This window comes from Trachemys scripta, chromosome 11 (assembly GCF_013100865.1).
Source record: "Trachemys scripta elegans isolate TJP31775 chromosome 11, CAS_Tse_1.0, whole genome shotgun sequence".
NCBI lineage: Eukaryota > Metazoa > Chordata > Testudines > Emydidae > Trachemys > Trachemys scripta.
Window position 1 is genome coordinate 38380016 of NC_048308.1, and position 18030 is coordinate 38398045.

The 18030-nt window shown below is 43.7% G+C and overlaps 1 long non-coding RNA gene across 2 annotated transcripts in view; it reads left to right on the forward strand.

Annotated features, from left to right (window-relative positions):
* LOC117885092 overlaps positions 1–18030 on the forward strand; it is a 74918-nt gene that overhangs the window by 1777 nt on the left and 55111 nt on the right. For both annotated transcript variants that reach the window (XR_004647709.1, XR_004647708.1), the window contains exon 2: positions 13225–13449. This is a non-coding gene — a long non-coding RNA (uncharacterized LOC117885092). The remainder of the gene's footprint in view (positions 1–13224; positions 13450–18030) is intronic.

An 18030-nucleotide genomic window follows, 5' to 3' on the forward strand; every position in this document is an offset into this window, starting at 1 on the left:
GCTCACTGTCCCCTGACTGCCCCCTCCTGGGACCCCTGCTCCTAACTGCCCTCCAGAACCCCACCCCCTACCTAAGCCTCCCTGTTCCTTATCCCCTAACTGCCCCTTCCTAAGACCCCTCTCCCTAACTGCCCCCCAGGACCCTACCCCCTACCTGTACCCTGACTGCCCAAAACCTTATCCACCCCGCCCCCAGAAAGTCCGCCCCGAACTCCCCCCCCCCGCTCCTTGTCCCCTGACTGCCCCCTCCTGGGATCCCTGCTCCTAACTGCCCTCCAGAACCCCACCCCCTACCTAAGCCTCCCTGTGCCTTGTCCCCTAACTGCCCCCTCCTGAGACCCCCCCACCTGTACCCTGACTGCCCAAAACCTTACACCCCCAACCCCCAGACAGCCCCCCCCCAAACTCCCTGACCCATTCAACCCTCCCCCCTGCTCCCTGTCTCTTGATTACCCCCCCCCCCAACCTCCCTGCCGCTTCTCTGGCCCCCGGCCCCCTTACTGTGCTGCAGAGCAGCGCGCTCGACAGCGGGGGAGGGGAGGAGGCTCGGAGCTCCAGACGAACAGCCGGCGATCTGTGAGTGCAGGGAGGGAGGGAGAGAAGGGGAGTGGTGTCAAGTTTCAGGAGGGAGGAGGGGGAAGTGCAAGCAGGGCTCTGGCTCTGGCTTTTGGAGCACCGGCTGCTTTGTAAGCGCGCACGCTCTGCATGGGAGGGGGGAGGAGGGGAAGTCCGGACATTGACAAATTCCCCCCGATGCTATTTTTAACCCGAAAAAGCCGGACATGTTCGGGGGAATCCGGACGAATGGTAACCCTAGCCACTGCTCTATAAATGGCGACAGTGTTGGTGCTGGTGCTATCCTTCCCAAACAGGCGCAGAAGGTGCTGACCTCAAAAAGGCAGTCAGAAGCTGCAAGCTTACCCAAAAGGGTGTGGATATGGGTGTCCAGCCCCCACTGTCTCAGCAATGGTCCTGGCCACCGCTGTTAGCCAGTAAGGAAAGTATGCAGCACCTGTTTAATTTGTGGTGGGGCTGCTACTGCAGAATATGCTCCTTAATTTTGTAGTGTAGACAAGCCCTTAAGTTGACTTTATTTAATTTGACCTTGAGCCTCCTAATTAAGTTGATTGTGCATGGCATACCATGCTCATTGTCTCGATAGAGTGCGTCCTCACTAGCAGTGCCTGCATCGATGCACAAAGCAGTGCATCGTGGGTAGCTATCCCAAAATACAACTTGCCACAGTGTGTTTTGGGAAGTTTGTGCAATGCCTCACGGGACCAAAACATTGCTGCAGGGGAGAATGGGAACATTGCGTCAGCATCCCATGATGCACTGTGCTCCCTTCCTCATATCAATGGCAAACAACCCAGTGGTTTTTGCGCCTTAAAACTGCCACGCGTACACCATAACCCCAGAAGCATGGAGCCTGCTCAGTTGTGCACTCTTGCTGTGAGCATCTCAAACACCTCACACCTTCTCCTGCAATACTTACAGAACCGAAGTAGGGTCTGCCATGCAGAACGTAGCAATGTCCTGCAAGCAACCCTCTTGCAAGCCATTGAAAAAAACAATTTGCAGTTGTTGCTGGCAGTCACAGAGCAGCTGCACTCTGAGAGCCATTTCTGGTCCCGTGAAACAAGTACTGACTGGTGGGACTGCATCGTTTTGCAGGTATGGAATGATAAGCTGAGGCTGCAGAACTTTTGAATGCAGAAGGCCACCTTCCAGAAATTTTGTGCAGAGCTTTCCCCTGCCCTGCTGTTCAGCAACACAAAATGAGAGCTGCTCTGACAGTGGAGAAGTGAGTGGCAATCGCTATTTGGAGGCTTGCAACGCCAGACAGTTACCAGTCAGTGGGGAATCAATTCGGAGTAGGTAAACCAACCATGGGAGCGGCTGTGCTCCAAGTGTGCAGGGCCATTAATTGACTTTTGCTATGAAGGGTAGTAAGTCTGGGAAATGTGCAGGACATAGTTGATAGTTTTGCCATGATGGGGTTTCCTAATTGCGGTGGGGCGATAAATGGCACGCATATCCCCATCTTGGCACCAGACCACTTTGCTAAAGAGTACATAAACCAAAAGGGATACTTTTCAATGGTGTTGCAAGTGCTGGTGGATCACAGGGAGCGTTTCACAGACATCAACGTAGGATGGGTGTAAAAGGTTCATGATGCATGCATCTTTAGGAACTCGGGTCTGTTCAAAAAGCTGCAATCTGGAACTTTCTTTCCAGAGCACAAAATGAACACTGATGACATTGAGATGCCTATAGTTATCCTGGGGGTCCCAGCCTACCCCTTGTTCTCATGGCTCATGAAGCCATACACCGGCCATCTGGACAGCAGTAAGGAACGGTTCAACTATAGGCTCAGCAAGTGCAGAATGGTGGTTGAATGTGTCTTTGGTCATTTGAAAGGGCACTGGAGAAGTTTACTATCAAGGTTGGACCTTAGTGATGAGAACATCCCCATGGTTATAGCTGCCTGCTGTGTGCTCCATAATATCTGTGGGGGAAATAGGGGGGAAATTTACCACAAGGTTGGGCAGTTGAGACAGATCGCCTGGCAGCCATTTTGAGCAGCCAGACAACAGGGCAATAAGAAGAGCACAGCAAGGAGCGCTGTGTATCCACGAGGCTTTGAAAAGCCGTTTTAGTAATGAGTCACAGTAACGTGAGCTGCTTGTCTGCATTGTGCTTTCCCAAACCTTCACCTGCCTTGTATCGCTCTTCCTGTAAAGCCAACCCCTGCCCAACCCCACTGCTTCTACTCAATAAAGAAAATTTATTTCTCGAATCCGTTTACTTTATTTAACAAACATAAGTAAAGAGGGAGACCAGAATAAAAAGGTAACCTTGAGGAAAAGGGGTTGTAAAGTTAGAACGGGAGAAACATTTTCAGCTGTGTAACGTAACACTGCATTCCAGACTCTCAAAGGTCTGTGAATAGGCGCCTTCTGTTCCTTGCACCCTCCCCCTGGGTTAAGTGAAAGGGATAATGGACTTTTCGCTTAAGCCTATGGAATGCATGGAAGAGGGTGATTCTGCGCCAGGCAATGCTGGCTGGCTGTCCATTAGGGTCTGCAGAGGGAGTCTATCCTCCTGTTTCTGCAGTTCAGTCAGACATCTCAACATGTCTGCTTGGCCCCACATAATCTGAAGCATCTCATCCTGCACCGCCCACTCTTGCTCATTGGAAGCTTTCCTGCTCTCCATGTCCACGTCTAACTTCTCAGACAGTGAAATCCTCCACGCTGTCAGCTCTGGGTCAGCTGTCCTGGAGGCATTCATTATCTCAGTGAACATGTCCTCCCATGTTCTTTCTCCTCCTTCTAATCAGCAAAAGTATGCTTTCAGTTGTTGATGACACGCTGAAAGACATTTCCAGCTGTCAGTCATGGGAAAAAATAAGAGCCATTATACATGAATAAAATGTTTCCATAGCAAAGCTATTTTCAAAAAACAAAAAAACACCCTTATTACATTAGGTGCAAGCCATAACATAATCAGAATTTGTAACCATTCACTGTGCCATTTTGCTGCTCCAGCCGCGGTGAGTAGGCTCCCCACCCAGATTATGGGTGACCGCACTTTTAATGAAGTTTGTGGCAGGCTTATGTCAGGAGCAGAGGTAGCTAGTCAAACAATGGCCCTTCCCCATAGCACCACAGGAAGCTGTTTATGAATGGGGCAGGGGAGGGAATGTTTTCACTCCCAAATTGCAAAATCTCTCATGTGGGGCCCCAGTTCCCTATCAGCCACTTTAAACTACTTGCTGACCCATGCCGAGCACAGTAAAAGGCACAGTAGCAGCCATGTGGTTTGGCGATCCGGAAAGTGGGGGTGTGCAGTGGGTCTACATGCCCCCCCTTTTTTTTCTTGTAAGAGCACTTTTAATGAGAACTCCCCCCGTTTCCCCTAAGCGACCCTATGTGAAATCAATCTCCTGAGGGTAACAGAGGCAGAAAGGAAGGAGATGCTGCAAGCATCTGAGTAAAGACCCGGTTCTTATGCTGCTATGCTGTGTACCACAATGATGCCAGCAGAATTAATTCAGGAGTTGGGTGGGAAAGTGTCCTACCATGGTGGAAGAAATAAGACTGCCCTGCCCAGAAACCTTCTGCAAAGGATCGCAGAGTACCTCCATGAAAGTTTCCTAGAGGATTCCAAGGCTATACCAGTCCACATAAACAGTCTTTTCCAGGGGCCACCCTCTGCATAGCTGGAGCTGCCTCTTGTAAGCACCGCACCTCACTTTTTTTCTTCACAGTGAACATGCCAACCACCAAATGTTTGTGCCCACTAAAGTTTAACTGGAGTTTGCTTGTAACTGTATACAGAGGTACCTTCCCCGGCATCATGGTCTGCCACCGTGATGTCCTGTGACCCACAGGGCTCCAGGGTTAAAAATATTTCCTGGCTCTCAGGCGAGCAGTGGATCCACTCTCCCCATCTCCCATTCTCCTCCTCTTCCTCATTCATCATATCCCTAGACTCACAGACCTGTGAGGCAGTGGAGTAGGCAGGTGGAGGGAACAGGGGGAGCAATTAAAAAAAAAAAGGCACCACCCGCTGCGGCGCTTTTACTCACCCGGTGGCACTCCGGGTCTTCGGCGGCGGGCCCTTCACTCGCTCCGGGTGCTTCAGTGGCACTGAAGGTCCCGCCGCCAAAGACCCAGAGCGCCACCGGGCGAGTAAAATAAAAGCGCCGCAGCAGGTGGCGCCTTTTTTTTTTTTTTTTTTTTATCACTCCCCCGAGTGAGTAAAAAGGTACCAAGAAATTGACAAGGTGCCACTTGCGCTCAGTGGGGGAGCGGCTACTCGCCCCCCTAGCTATGCTACTGCGTGTCCACATTTCTTGTGGGGGTGCTGGTAGGGTCACCCCCGAGAATCGCATGCAGCTCATTGTAGAACTGGCATGTGTGGGGTTCAGCACCAGAACGACTGTTCGCCTCCTTTGCCTTCTGGTACGCTTGGCAAAATACTTTTATTTTCACACGGCACTCTTGTGTCCCTCGTGTAGCCCTTCTCCCCCATTCCATGAGCAATCTTTGCATAGATGTCAGCATTTCTTCTGCTGGATCGGAACTCTGCCTGTACAGACTCTTCTCCACACAGCGCTGAGATGCACCACCTCCTGTGCAGATCAAGCTGCAGCGCGTTTGGGGCATGTAGTCTCCATGATCAGCTGTGCTCAAGCCGGCATGCTCCCAATGCTGATCAAAGAGGAAATGGGAAATCAAAAATTCCCGGGGCTTTAGCAGGGGATGGGCTGTTTCCTGTGTACCTGGCTGCAATGCAGCAGAGTTGGGAATGATCTCCAGAGCAGTCACAGATGAGCATTGTGGGACACCACCTGGAGGTCAATTAAGTGGAATTACCCAATGCTGCATCTGCACTACCTCGCAGTTGACCCATGAAAATTTAATTAACTGCTATGCCTCTCACAGAGGTGGATTACTGAAGTCGACATTAGAGGTGACTTAGGTTGACGTAAAGGACCCGGTAGTGTAGACACATACACTAACAGGTCAACTTAAGGTGGCTTCCTTTGACCTAACTTTTTAGCATAGACCAGACCTAATACCCAAAGGAATTTTTGCTAAATTGCCAAAATTCCTGCAGAACTGCTCTCGTTTCCCCTACCCCACCCTAACAAAGGTCTATGTCTCTAAAGCACAATCTAATCCTTATCTTAAAATAAAAAATGGGCATTTGCTTCATTTCTTATCAGTTCAAATAAGGGTCCATATATGCACAAGCTTATTTTTTCCATTCATGAATTTTCCAATGACTAAGTTTATTAATCTCTAGTTATTTTCCAGAGGTACCTATCTACAGGTGTAGTAGGCTGATGCTCATTGAAGACCACATCCACTGGATTATTTACAAATGAACAATAATGATCTATCCATGGGGTGGGTTTCTTCCTCTAGAGAATCCAACTCCACCAGGTGTTCTGGTGGCAAAGCACAAACACAGTTGTAAGGTAGAGTTCAAGAGTCCCTTTCCTGGAATGGCCATTCCAGACTCTCATCAGAGATCTGGCAGGTAAAGCCAAACAGTCTTGTAATAGAGTTTAAAAAAAACAACCACCAAGCAATACCAGCCCCTTTCCAGGGATTCTTCCCAGGTAGCAGGAAATTCAAATCAAACAAGCAAGCAAAGTTCTAGTCTCTCAGAGACCACCAGCAGCCCTAACTGTCTCCAGGGCTTTTCTTGGTCTGAGGAAAGGAAGTGCTTTTGTATCCTACCCCATTAATTAGGCCTACAAATCCCACCAGTCCTGGGACTGTAAGATTCTTTCTGATTGGATAAGAGAGAAGTGAGCCTTGCCCTAAGCACACATCAAGGCTCTTGGCCCGACCTCTAGAATGAGCTTGACTAAGTTCTTCCCAAACCACAATCTTCCCCCTGAGATCACTTCCTGTCTCTGGTTTTCTGGGTTTGTGTTTGCATGCCAAAAAAAAAAGGTGTGGATGGAGAATGGCTGAGTGGATTCCCATCTTCATCCTTAAAGGGCTAGCATATCCATTACAACAAGCTAATACATAGCAATTTTAATTACTATTATTCTTCCTAGGCATGATTGAAGGGGTTTGTTTGTTTTGTTTTAAGCAAAAACAATTTTCAGAGACCCTGTCATATACTTTGGTTTGGAGCAAAAAAATCACTCCTGTAGAATCCTGGCTTCTAGCCTCTGCTCTCATTTGAATGTATTAAATGCAGGGGTCAGGGATGGGTCTTCAAGCTTGCCCAGACACAAGATCTGCCCCTAAAAATCACCAAAATTAGTTACCACTCTCAACAAATTGAAAATATTATCATTTTTCTGCTTGATTTCCACTCAGTGGGGCTTGAGTTAATATGCCCTAGGCTCTGATGAGCTTCTTGGGCTAGACTCCTTTTTAAATAGGTGGGTGGGTGGGTGGAAGAAGTGGTGATATTTCCCAAATGCCACCCACTTGTGGCACCAAAATGAGATAATGTTACTCCTGGTAAACTGTGACCTTATCTCCCTTCCTTTCCATGAGGAATAATATAGCTAAAAAAATCTGATATTAAATTATCACTGGGCATCTGAATTAATTCCTCACTGAGATGAATGGGGCAGTTCACACCTCTCAAATCTATCTTTACAGGTTCATATCTCCATTGGCTACACTCAGGCTAGAAGCACTACAGCAGTGTAGCTGTGTCGCTGTAGTGCTTCTGATGAAGACACTCTAAAGCGATGGGAGAAAGTCAGCTTTATAACTCTACCTCCCAAGAGAGGCGGCAGCTGTGTCAGTGGGAGAAGGTCTCACCGATATAGAGCTGTTCTAGTTCTAGTGTAGACAAGGTCTTAGTCTCCATGTTTTTAGGATTTCTTTGCAACCATAACAGCCAGAGACTTACTTTCTTTTTAAATGAAAGCTGAGATTTTGGAGAAGGCGACAGTAGCTTCAGAGAAATGCTGGAATAACATACGGGAGAGTACCAAGCTGTTTCCAAGCCCTGATTAAAAGCATCCATGAAATATAAATTAATCCATGGACTTCACAGATATCTGAGCCATTCTTTGTGAATACAAAAGAAGATGTTACTTTAACTACTTTACAGTTTTGTGGGAGGGAAAAACTGATCAAAACCTGCCAACCAAAGTTAAGGCTGATGCTCTCCTTTCCCTACTTTATTCCCTTACCCTACAGCTGATCTACAGAATCATGCAGAGATCTGAGACCCTAGCAAATAACTTGTCCTGTGTTGCAAATAGGGTGACCAGATAGCAAGTGTGAAAAATCGGGACAGAGGGTGGGAGGTAATAGGTACCCATATAAGAAAAAGCTCCAAATATTGGGACTGTCCCTATAAAATCGGGACATCTGGTCACCCTGGTTGCAAAAGGAAAGATGGAATGAAGTCCTTAACTTTGAATTGCCACAGGTTTATAGTTTTAGCTTACACTATTAACAACAGTTAAACATCCTTTTTAAGGCCTGAGTCTGTGAAATACTGAAAATTTTCTGCAACAAGCTGAAGGCCCTCCACTCCCATTGACCTCAGTAGGAATTAAGGGAGTTCAGCACCTGACAGAATCAATCCTGAAGTATGTTTATTTAAAAAAAAAAATTAAAAGCAAAGCTAAGGAGTGTTATGACACATCCCTCATAAAAGGGCTTGTTGAGCTCTCATGACGGTGTACACTTCCTTCTCTGAGATGGTTATATATAAATTAAATGGCCTCAACCTATTCCCATTGGAGTCAATGGCAAAACTCTGATTAACCTCCAAAAGGAGCAGCATTGGATACATATTCAAGGCAGGCCATTTATAATTTTTCATCTATATTGCAGTTGCTACAGAAGCCTCAAACAGGTCACATCCCTAATGTATTAGTTACTGTTGTAAACTCTAGGTCAAGCGCTGTCCTTTAGCATATGTTTTTGTACATCTAGCACAATGGGATCCCATCTGGTCTAAGACTCTAGGCACCACCAGACCACAAATTATAAACCAATAGTAAACAACAGTCCCTGCCCAAAGAATTTTCATGTACATTTTTTAAAAGGGGAGAAATTTCCCCTCATTCCCCACCAGAAAGTAGTGCCTACTGGTAGCATATTTTAAATATATATAGTCAGGGGCAGCCTGTTAATTTTTCTTGCATGCCAGTTCACTTCTCCTTAACCAGTTCTGCTTTGATGGCATGAAAACAGTTATATAAATGAAGTGTTATATAATCTTAAAAATTGCCTTGGGGCTTGCTTCGGTCTCTCCTGGAATTTCATGAGCACTAGGTATCATTATAATAAACAAACTAAACATTTCAAAGCAAAAATGTCACCAGGGATTTACTGAAATTGCATATTGTTGCTTTTGTCTGGATAATGGTCTGTTTGTACGCTACTGTATATTGTTTGTGGTCCAAACAGAAACACATTCTGATGCCTGTCCTATGCCAATGGTTGTTCTGATTATGAACACATTTATATTTTGTTGTATTGGGCTATCTGCCACTTTATGTAAGCTGCACCAGCTGCTCTAGCTCTTACACAGCAGATTATTGTATATAGCATTTTAGTTTTTCCCTAAAGCACATAACGCTTTGTACAATCCGGATTACTAAGTCTCCAGGAAGTGATTGTAAGTTATATTAAAACTGTGACAACTGAGAACAGAAACGGCCTTGAAGACTAGTACAGACAGTGCAGGAGTCCTAACAGGATTGTGGTTATGGGCTGTTTTTAATGTGGCTAACCTATATTCGTTTAAGATTTTCTGCTACATTCTTTTTCTTATTGTTCCCTTCACTAAAATTTAGTCTACAACAGACGATGATGCAAAAAATTAGCATTTAAATTTAAACACCGAGGAAATGTTTCATTTCATTTTTATGGCTTGAAATAAATTGAAATCTAAGCAGATGTATAATGAAATGGAGCCCAGGATACCTATTTGTTGCATTTCTATAACAGGTATCATGCTCAACTTACTTGGCAGCCTTCTACACAGGGAAAACACCACCTCTTAAGTACAGTATTAACACAGTAGTAGCCAAAGTGGAATAATTATAATGTAACTTTACTGACATCATGGGCAAGATAAGCCGATCCATGTTATTGCTGGGTTTAAAAATGTGCTCTGGTCAGATGACAACTTTGCCTAGGCTGGAGTTTGTTTTTATTTTATCCTAGTTATAATATGGTTTGGACCTGACTGGCTGCCAAACAGTGTTGTATCCAAGTTCAGCCACTATCTTCCTTATACACAGTAGTTAAACACTGCAGAGCGTGGGGTGCCCCTGAGTGCAGAGGCTGTGCAGGCAGCTGCAGGAAGAGTCAGGTTCTAATTGGCCGGAGGGGGTGGGGAGGAGCATTGGGTGTGCTGATGGGCTCAGTAGGGTTAGGGAAACCTGCCAAATCTGCATCCTCGCTGCAGGGAGCTGCTGCTGCTGCTGCCAGGGAGTGGGGAAAACAGATGGCTGTTCCTTTGAAGCCACTTATACATTAATCTCTCTGCCTATTTCTTCCTCCAATTCCTGCAGTGGCACCTGTAGCTACTAACCATGGGCACACATCCTGGAAGGCAGCCATTCACCCAGGGAAACAGCAGATTAAGATGATGGGTTGTTGTTGTTTTTTTTTTTCAAACTGGCTGAATGAATTGGCAAAGGGATGCCAGGACTGGAAGTAGTCACATGTGTGAACACATGAAGGGGGCAGAGCCACAAGGGAATGTGTATGTGGGGAGCTGAGGAACAGTGCGAGCAGGAACTTGGAGGTGGTGGTTAGGTGGATAGGATTGACATTTTGAGTGGTGGCCAGAAAGGTAGGTGTGAGATGGTAGACACTTTAGGTAGGTAGGAAGTAGTGGTTTGAATTTGTAGATGGAGCTTTTTTTAAGAAGGGAACGTCCTTTTCTGATAAATCCACATCACAAAGCTGTTAAGATTGCTCAACAAAATATAAAATAAAATATAAAAATATATATCTGTATCCAAAAGAGAAAAATCTGTGGAGGAAAAGAGATGTGTTCATATTTTAAAGCATGAAGAGACATATTTCATAGTTTTCTAGTCTTTATAATGTATTTGAATGCTGTTAAGAGGACTAAAGAAACGTGATTTGAAGGACGACTGAAATATGTGGTGTGTGTGTGTGTGGTTTTTAAGTTCTGCTTTTGTAACGTTTTAGGATTTTGGATATCTCCAGGGGAGCTCAGTCTTGGCTGAGTTAGCAATACAATTAAATTTTTGTGTATGTATTGACAATACATACAATAATTCCATGTGACTGACGTGGTACCTACGTAAAGGAGCAAATCAGCTAATGCGCTGGTTTTCATTGTTGATCTCAACCAACAAGCACATTCGTGACTCCATCAGATATTTGATTTTAGGCCAATGAATGCGCATAGAAGATTTTCCTTCTCTCTGATAGGCGCCTGGCAGTCCAATCAGATGAGCAAATTTGGAGTTCAGCATCAGGATCAATTTTTTTTTTTTTAATCTGATCACCTGCCCTAGAATCTGCTCAGTAAACTGGGAGAGAGGTTTGGCAGCAGCAGCACTTCTGCACAGGGGACACAGGAGGTTTGTGGGATTCCTATTTGTAAATTCTGCAGTTAGTGAGTTCTAAGCTTGTCTTAGCAAGCAAATCTCCTACTGGTTTTATCGGCTCTGGCTTTGGCTCAATTGGTAGTGTTTGGCTCAGCGGTAAAGTCAGTTAATTTCCTTTTGCAAAATCAGTGTGCCCTCAGTGTTCTAGACAGTCTAGTAAATCTGGTAATAAAGGCTGACTTTTAACTACTCAGGTCCATGCAACTTACGCCATCTCCTGACTTTAATCATTCAGCCACCCTTCCCATCCTTCTAAGAAAGACACCAATGCCAAATTTTCAAAAGGCAGATGCCTACCTTTCTTGCACAAAACAGTGTGCAATACTGGAAATATGGAGTTCCATGCAGGCATACATAGAAAATTTAGCACTCTATTTGTGCATGCAGTTGCCTGTTTCATATGAGCTATTATAGTAAGCATGTATGTAAATATGCCCATGAAGCCAAACATATCTTTAGATATTGGCTGAAACCTACCATTTAAAAAAAACAAAAACAAAAACTGGTCTTTAATGTGCAATGACAATATAAAAGCAAACAAATGTCCCTCCTTAATGTAGGCCAGATCCCACACCCGTTGAAGTCAATGGGAGTGTTTCCATTTATTTCAATGGATATTGGGTTTGGCCCTGAAGGAGTAACTTAAAAAAAACCCATGCGATTTATTAATCTTTGTTAGTCACAAACAGGGGGTGAAAGTAACTTAAAGGACTTACCGGTACACCAGAGTCCTGAGTGGGAGCATGGCCTCAACTGGAAGAGGCGGGGCCTTTCAAGATTTAAAGGCCCTGGGGCTCCGGCTGTGGCTGGGAGCCCCAGGGCCTTTAAATCACCCCAGAGCTACCAGCTGCAGAGGCGGCTGGGAGCCTGGGGGCTCAGAGGCGAATTAAAGGGCCTGGGGCTCTGGCTGCCACGGAGCTCTGGGCCCTTTAAATCACTGCGGGAGCCCTGCCGCCGCTACCCCGGGGCAGCAGGGCTTGGGCTAGGGTTGGGGTAGCGGCGGCAGGGCTCCGGAGGCGATTTAAAGGGCTCGGGGCTCCAGCTGTGCTCAGGCGGGGATTTAAAGGGCCCCATCCTCCTGCCACTGTGGGGAGCCCTGGGCCCTTCAAATCGCCTCCGGAGAAGCTGGTCCAGTCCGGCACGCCATACTGGCTTACTTTCACCTCTGGTCACAAAGGATCTGCAGACTTTCATCAATTTGCATTTGCATGATTCATAAGTCCAACATTTTTTGGACATCAGCTTGGTGAAGCACAGAATCTACTTTATGCTTCACACCTTCCTAATGAGAGAGCTTGAAAGTCAAATACAGACCTGTGGAAGACACCTAACTTCATGAATGCTAATAAATGTGCTCAGTGAGTCTACTGTCTCCCTCAACAATGTCTGACAGCAAATCTGTTACAGAAAGCTTTAAGCGACAATACCCTAAAAATAAAGCATCAGGTATTAAAAGCACTTATTGACTACATTCATATTATAGTGAATTTTCCTCAGTCTGCGTTACCATGGTCCATACTAATGTCGTGGGAAAATAAAAGCTTCTGAAGCCTGGTTTAAGGTGAATGTGTGTGGCCTATAAATTGGATCAACAATCTTTTGGGGATTTTTTTAAAGAACAATTGGTGACTGTGGACAAGGTAGGAAAGGGTCTTCAATGGGAGTATATAAATTTTTGATGACACATATGTGTATCTAATTTACATTCCCTTTCATTTATCTGTGACAGCATAGTTTAACATAATCCTTTAGCCTACACTCTGGTTTATGAGTCTCACATGGGAAAGCTAAATTTAGCATAAAATACCTGTAGTACATTAAATCACAAAAGAAAAAAAATCACATTAAGAAATCCTATTGAAATAGGATTTATGACTCAATGCTTAGATATTTTACTACTATATATCACTATTTTTATTAGTAGTGTAGGTCATGAGCCATCAAACTATCTAAGTATACCTATAGACATTTATAAAACCCATTTGTAATTGAAATTATCATTCTGTAAAACATATACCATTTCTGTAGAAAGGTTGTAACTTAGTTTTTGCCATTTAATTTAGTGCTTTCATGTACAGATGGGCCATGATCAAAGTAACAAGTTACTCCTTCACTTGCAGCCCTGAATAATCACATCATCCTGCCGTCTTTCAACCTGCATGTTCCTTGTACAAGTTCAGAACAGAGTTGACAGAGTTCAGAACCTGAATGAACTCCTGAAACTGAGGGCTGGAATAATGTTGTCTTATAAATATATAATGCCTTGACCTGGAGGAAGAGGCGAGAAATAGAAACATGAAAAGGAGCTTATATGGAACTGTGCTGTCTTCAGGTGGATATAACATGTAAGCAAAAATGAGAAAATTATACGTTTTTAATAGAAAACGTTGGCTACAAAAAGGCAACCCAGTCCTACATACAGCAAATTTTGACGTGTCCCAGGCCTATAAGTTACACTACAAAACAAAAAACCCCTCCAGCCAAACAAGAATTTAAGTGGGCCTTTCATCTTTGAGGGGAATCACTTTGTTACCTTCTGGTCTTTAATGACCATGGGAATCCTTGGGTAGCTACTGCTACTGGGTTTATTTTTCCTCCGGGGTGGACAGCAGACTTGCTAATTTTTTCCACCAAATCCCCATCGTCTGTGTGTGTGTTGTCTACAAGATAGAAAACTTCGGGCCTATTCAACCATATATAGTTCTCTGCACTGGAGCTGCTCCTTTAGCTCACCATTTAGAGGCCTATATTTTTGGAGCTGAAATCATGATGGGTGGCATGGGTGTGGATGAGAGTTGGCTCATTACCATGGTGTATATAGCATGCATTGTTGTAGAATTGCAAGATCAGTACAATTTGTCTTAGACTTAATTTGTCTAGAACAGTTTAAATTTGACTTGTAAGTGAACCAGCACTCCATGGCGGGGAAGAACTGTGGCAAGAAATGCAGTATGATGCACGCATGCTCGGTCCCAGTACATAGCTGTTAGCAATCTGGAACAAACCACTTAGACACAAGGAGGCTGGGAATCTATTAAAAAGAACAGTTAGGCCCCCTTGGAGTATGGCAGGAAGGCAATGTGAGAGGCACAAACACACTCCTCCTTTCTATGTCCCTTTTTTTGGCTGGGAGAAGAGGAGGAGATGTCTTTTTTTGGGCCTGTGTCTAGGAATCCTATAAAACCCAACTCATGTATAGTTTATTCAGTGATTTAGAGGGTTAGAAAATGCAAAAAGCAATTTTAAGAGGTGGTGGATTGAATTATTTGGATGCAAAGCAAAAACTGGGGAAAAGCCAGAAATTCACTGCTTTGACTTTGGGATGTGAGAATTTTCCCACAGCTATAGGATGTAGTAATCCCCTTGCTGGAGCATTTGAACTGAGCGTACACTCAATGCTAGATTCCTCAGGCTCTAATGTGGATTTATGTTAATAACTGCATGTAATAACCGGGATGTAAGAGGGGGAGGGGTGGATCAGCCACACTCATTAAATGTTCTGCTTCTAAGTGCTACTGCAGAATGCACTAAACATTTTAATCTTTAGAGGCAATAGGAGGCCAGATGCTTGGACTGGATGACAGGATGGCTCACTTGATAATTGCCCTGTTCTATTTATTCCCTTTGAAGAATCTAGCATTGGCCACTGTTGGAAGACCGGACACTCAGCTAGATGGACCATTGGTCTGACCCAGTATGGCTGTACTTATGTTCTTATGCTATGTTCCTATCTTAACTGTTCTGAGCAATAATAAAAAACTGAAATATGTATGTGTATATACACATACTAAAAAAGAGACAAAAGAAAGAGTGTGAAAATTCTTGGTCTGTTATACAGTTTTTGAGAAGAAAACTGGTATATTTCTGAACCACCCCATTCCAGTTCACTACACCTCATAAAAATTTCTCCCACTTTGTAAGCCCTTTCAGGCAGGGCCTACATTTTTCCATACAAATGGACAGTGCCTATTAGTGTGGGTGATAGTGACATATAAATGATAATAGAAACTCAATTTTTCCACAATATCTACCAGCTAACCATTGTCTCTGGGCTTCCTAAGAGCATTATGTCTTTTCTGTATAGAGGATTTGAGGCAGGGAGGGTCTTTGTTCTTGTGTCTTGTAAAATGCCAAGCAAATTGTTTGCTCTTAACAAACAGAGATGGGGGATTATTTTGACAAATTATTTTTTCGTTGAAAAATGCTGATTGATTGAAACTGAAACAGTTTGTGAAACAGGGTGGGGCTTGATGAATTTCCCAACTCAAAAAAATGTTGAGAAAAGAATTTCAAAATTGTTCAAAACAACTTTTTGTTTTGCTATGTAAGCTAATTAGATGGAAAAAGGTCAAAGTCAAAACTAAATGTTTCAATAGACTCAAAGTTAATAATAATAATAAATAAAGTTTTTCAATTAATAATTTTAAAATTTTGACTATTTGTCTCAATTCAAGACAGGACAAATTTTGAACATAAATTGTGAAAATCCTTTCCTGCCCAACTCTGTTAACAAATAATAAAATGTGGAGTCATTCTGTTAATTTTACTCTTGTGTATCTTGCTAATGACACCATTATCATCTCTATTTTCCATTTACACTAGATCTTCTTTGTGCAGTTCTCATATGATATAGACCAAAGGTTCCCAAACTATGGGGCATGCCCTCCTGCAGGGGCGTAGAAGAATGCCCCGGGGGGCACGGTGCAGCCTGGGCTCACCTCCCCGCCCCCAGCTCTGCTCCAGTAATTGTAATCTTGGCCTTACATTTCTTGCACTAAATATATCACACAGATTACAGCTGGACAAGGTTCTTGCAAAGGGTTTATTATCTGGCTCACCTCTCTAGTATCTTTTTGGATTGCTTACTGTTTATTTTCATGTCATTCACTGCAAATGCAAGCTGCTATTCTTGTGACTGCACAGCTGTTGCTGACCCCTACAGTATAATCTGAAACGGTGCTTGGAGAGACAGTACAATGTGAGAAAATCCAGAAATATCATGTCTCCCAGTGTAACAGAATATGCTTACACTGTAAGTCTACTGCATTGCTGTCTTTTCCTGAAGAAGCAATTTGGAACTGTGCTAGCAAAGGAGTTTAATACTTGTGCATTATAGCTGTGAAATTCCTGGTCAGCTACAGTAAGGGACAGCATCTACCTTAAATGTATTACAGTCTCTTTGTGTGTATTAACAAATTTTAAGGCAGAAATGTACATATACTTTTATTTAAAAGATACTTAGTGACAGAGTAATCTCATAAGGTTCAGAATTTAGATTTTGGTCAGTTAAACCCGAGTTAAGTTCGTTCTTCCACAGTTTACAAAATGTGGCTAGCACTCACAGATTAACAGGCTTTCTCATGAGATATCTAGCATGTACGCTTCAGGACACAGCTAGAAAAACTCAGAAAAAAGTCTTTTGGCAGTATCCTGCCACTTCTGGTTTTGGCCAGTTTTCAAGTTTGGTTCTACAAATGGGTGAACATTGAAGGTATTGTCTTTTTAAAACACCTTTTTTTTTTTTTTCAGTCTGGTGTTTCCTTCCCCATTTGAGGTATTCAGATCACCCACCAGTACTTCAGCACATCTTCCTTCATTAACCCCTTAATTCTCTTCTGGAGACACTCAGAATGAACCCGGGGGTGACTTCAACTTCCACTGAAAATTAATGCAGTGTCTCAATGAGCTCTCAACCCCTGTGTTGCTTGCCTCATTGTTATAGCTGGTGAAATACTTTTTTTTTTTTTTTAATCATTAAAATTTCAGAGATGGGTTCAAAGCCGTGAGCAAATTGGCCCATTATCTCCCCTTTTCCTTGAACTGATTAATAGACTAAGGCCAGAAGGGGCCACTAAAACCTCTAGTCTGATTTCCTGTATATCACAAACTGTAGAATTTCATACAGTTACTCTTATATGGAGCCCCAAAACTGGTGTTTCACTGAGCATATGTTCCAGAAAGTCATCCAGTCTCGATTCAAAGACTTCAAAAGATGGAGACTCCACCACCTCCCCATGTAATTTGTTCCAGTGGTTAATTATCTTCACTGTGTTTTGTCTTTTTTTTTTTTTTTTTTTTTTTAAAAGGTGCCTTTTTTCTTTATTCGGTGCCTTTATTTCAGCTTGCTGCCCTTGATTGTTATGCCTTTCTCTGCTAGATTAAAGAGCTCTTTAATAGCTAGCGTTTTCTCCCTCCAAAGGTGCTTATACACCATAATTAAGTCATCTCTCAGTTTTCTTTTTGATAATTTAAAGACCTCAAGCTCTTTAAGCCTCTTTCAAGAGAAGACATTTTTTCTAGCCATTGAAGCATTGTTCAAATCAAGGCTTTTCCACAGCTTCTCCAATTTTTCAAAATCCTCTTTCAAATGTGGGCACCAGAACTGGATGCAATATTCCAGTATTGGTCTCACCACTGCCATATGCAGATGTAATACCACCTTCCTACTCATTAATCCCTTATTTATATGTCCTAGAATCACAGGAGTTAGAGAGAGCTGCCAAATTTACCCTCAGTACAAGAAGCAGCCCCACCCATGCAAAAAACCATCTGTGTGCTGCCACCCCTAACTCTCGTAGCAGGCCCCAGAAGGAAAGGCAGCCAATAACTCAAAGTCATAGAGAGTCTAGCAGCCTCTTTTACTAAGCACCAGTGTAAATGGGCAGAGAATCCATGGGCTAAGTAAGAAGAGGCACAGAACTGCAAAGGACTTCTGGGATGGTGAGGCAGAGGCACAGAGCCATCAGGGATGAGGTTTAGAGGAGTATAGCCTGGGTAAGGATAGACATCTTGACTGGTCATCAAAGAAGGTGAGGAGAAAGGAGGGAGACTTTAATTTGGGCTTACTGAATTTGTGCTAAAGGTGCTATGGGAGGAAGGATGGTTCTGTGGTTCAGGTAGTGCTTGGTTCAGTTCCTAGCTCTGCC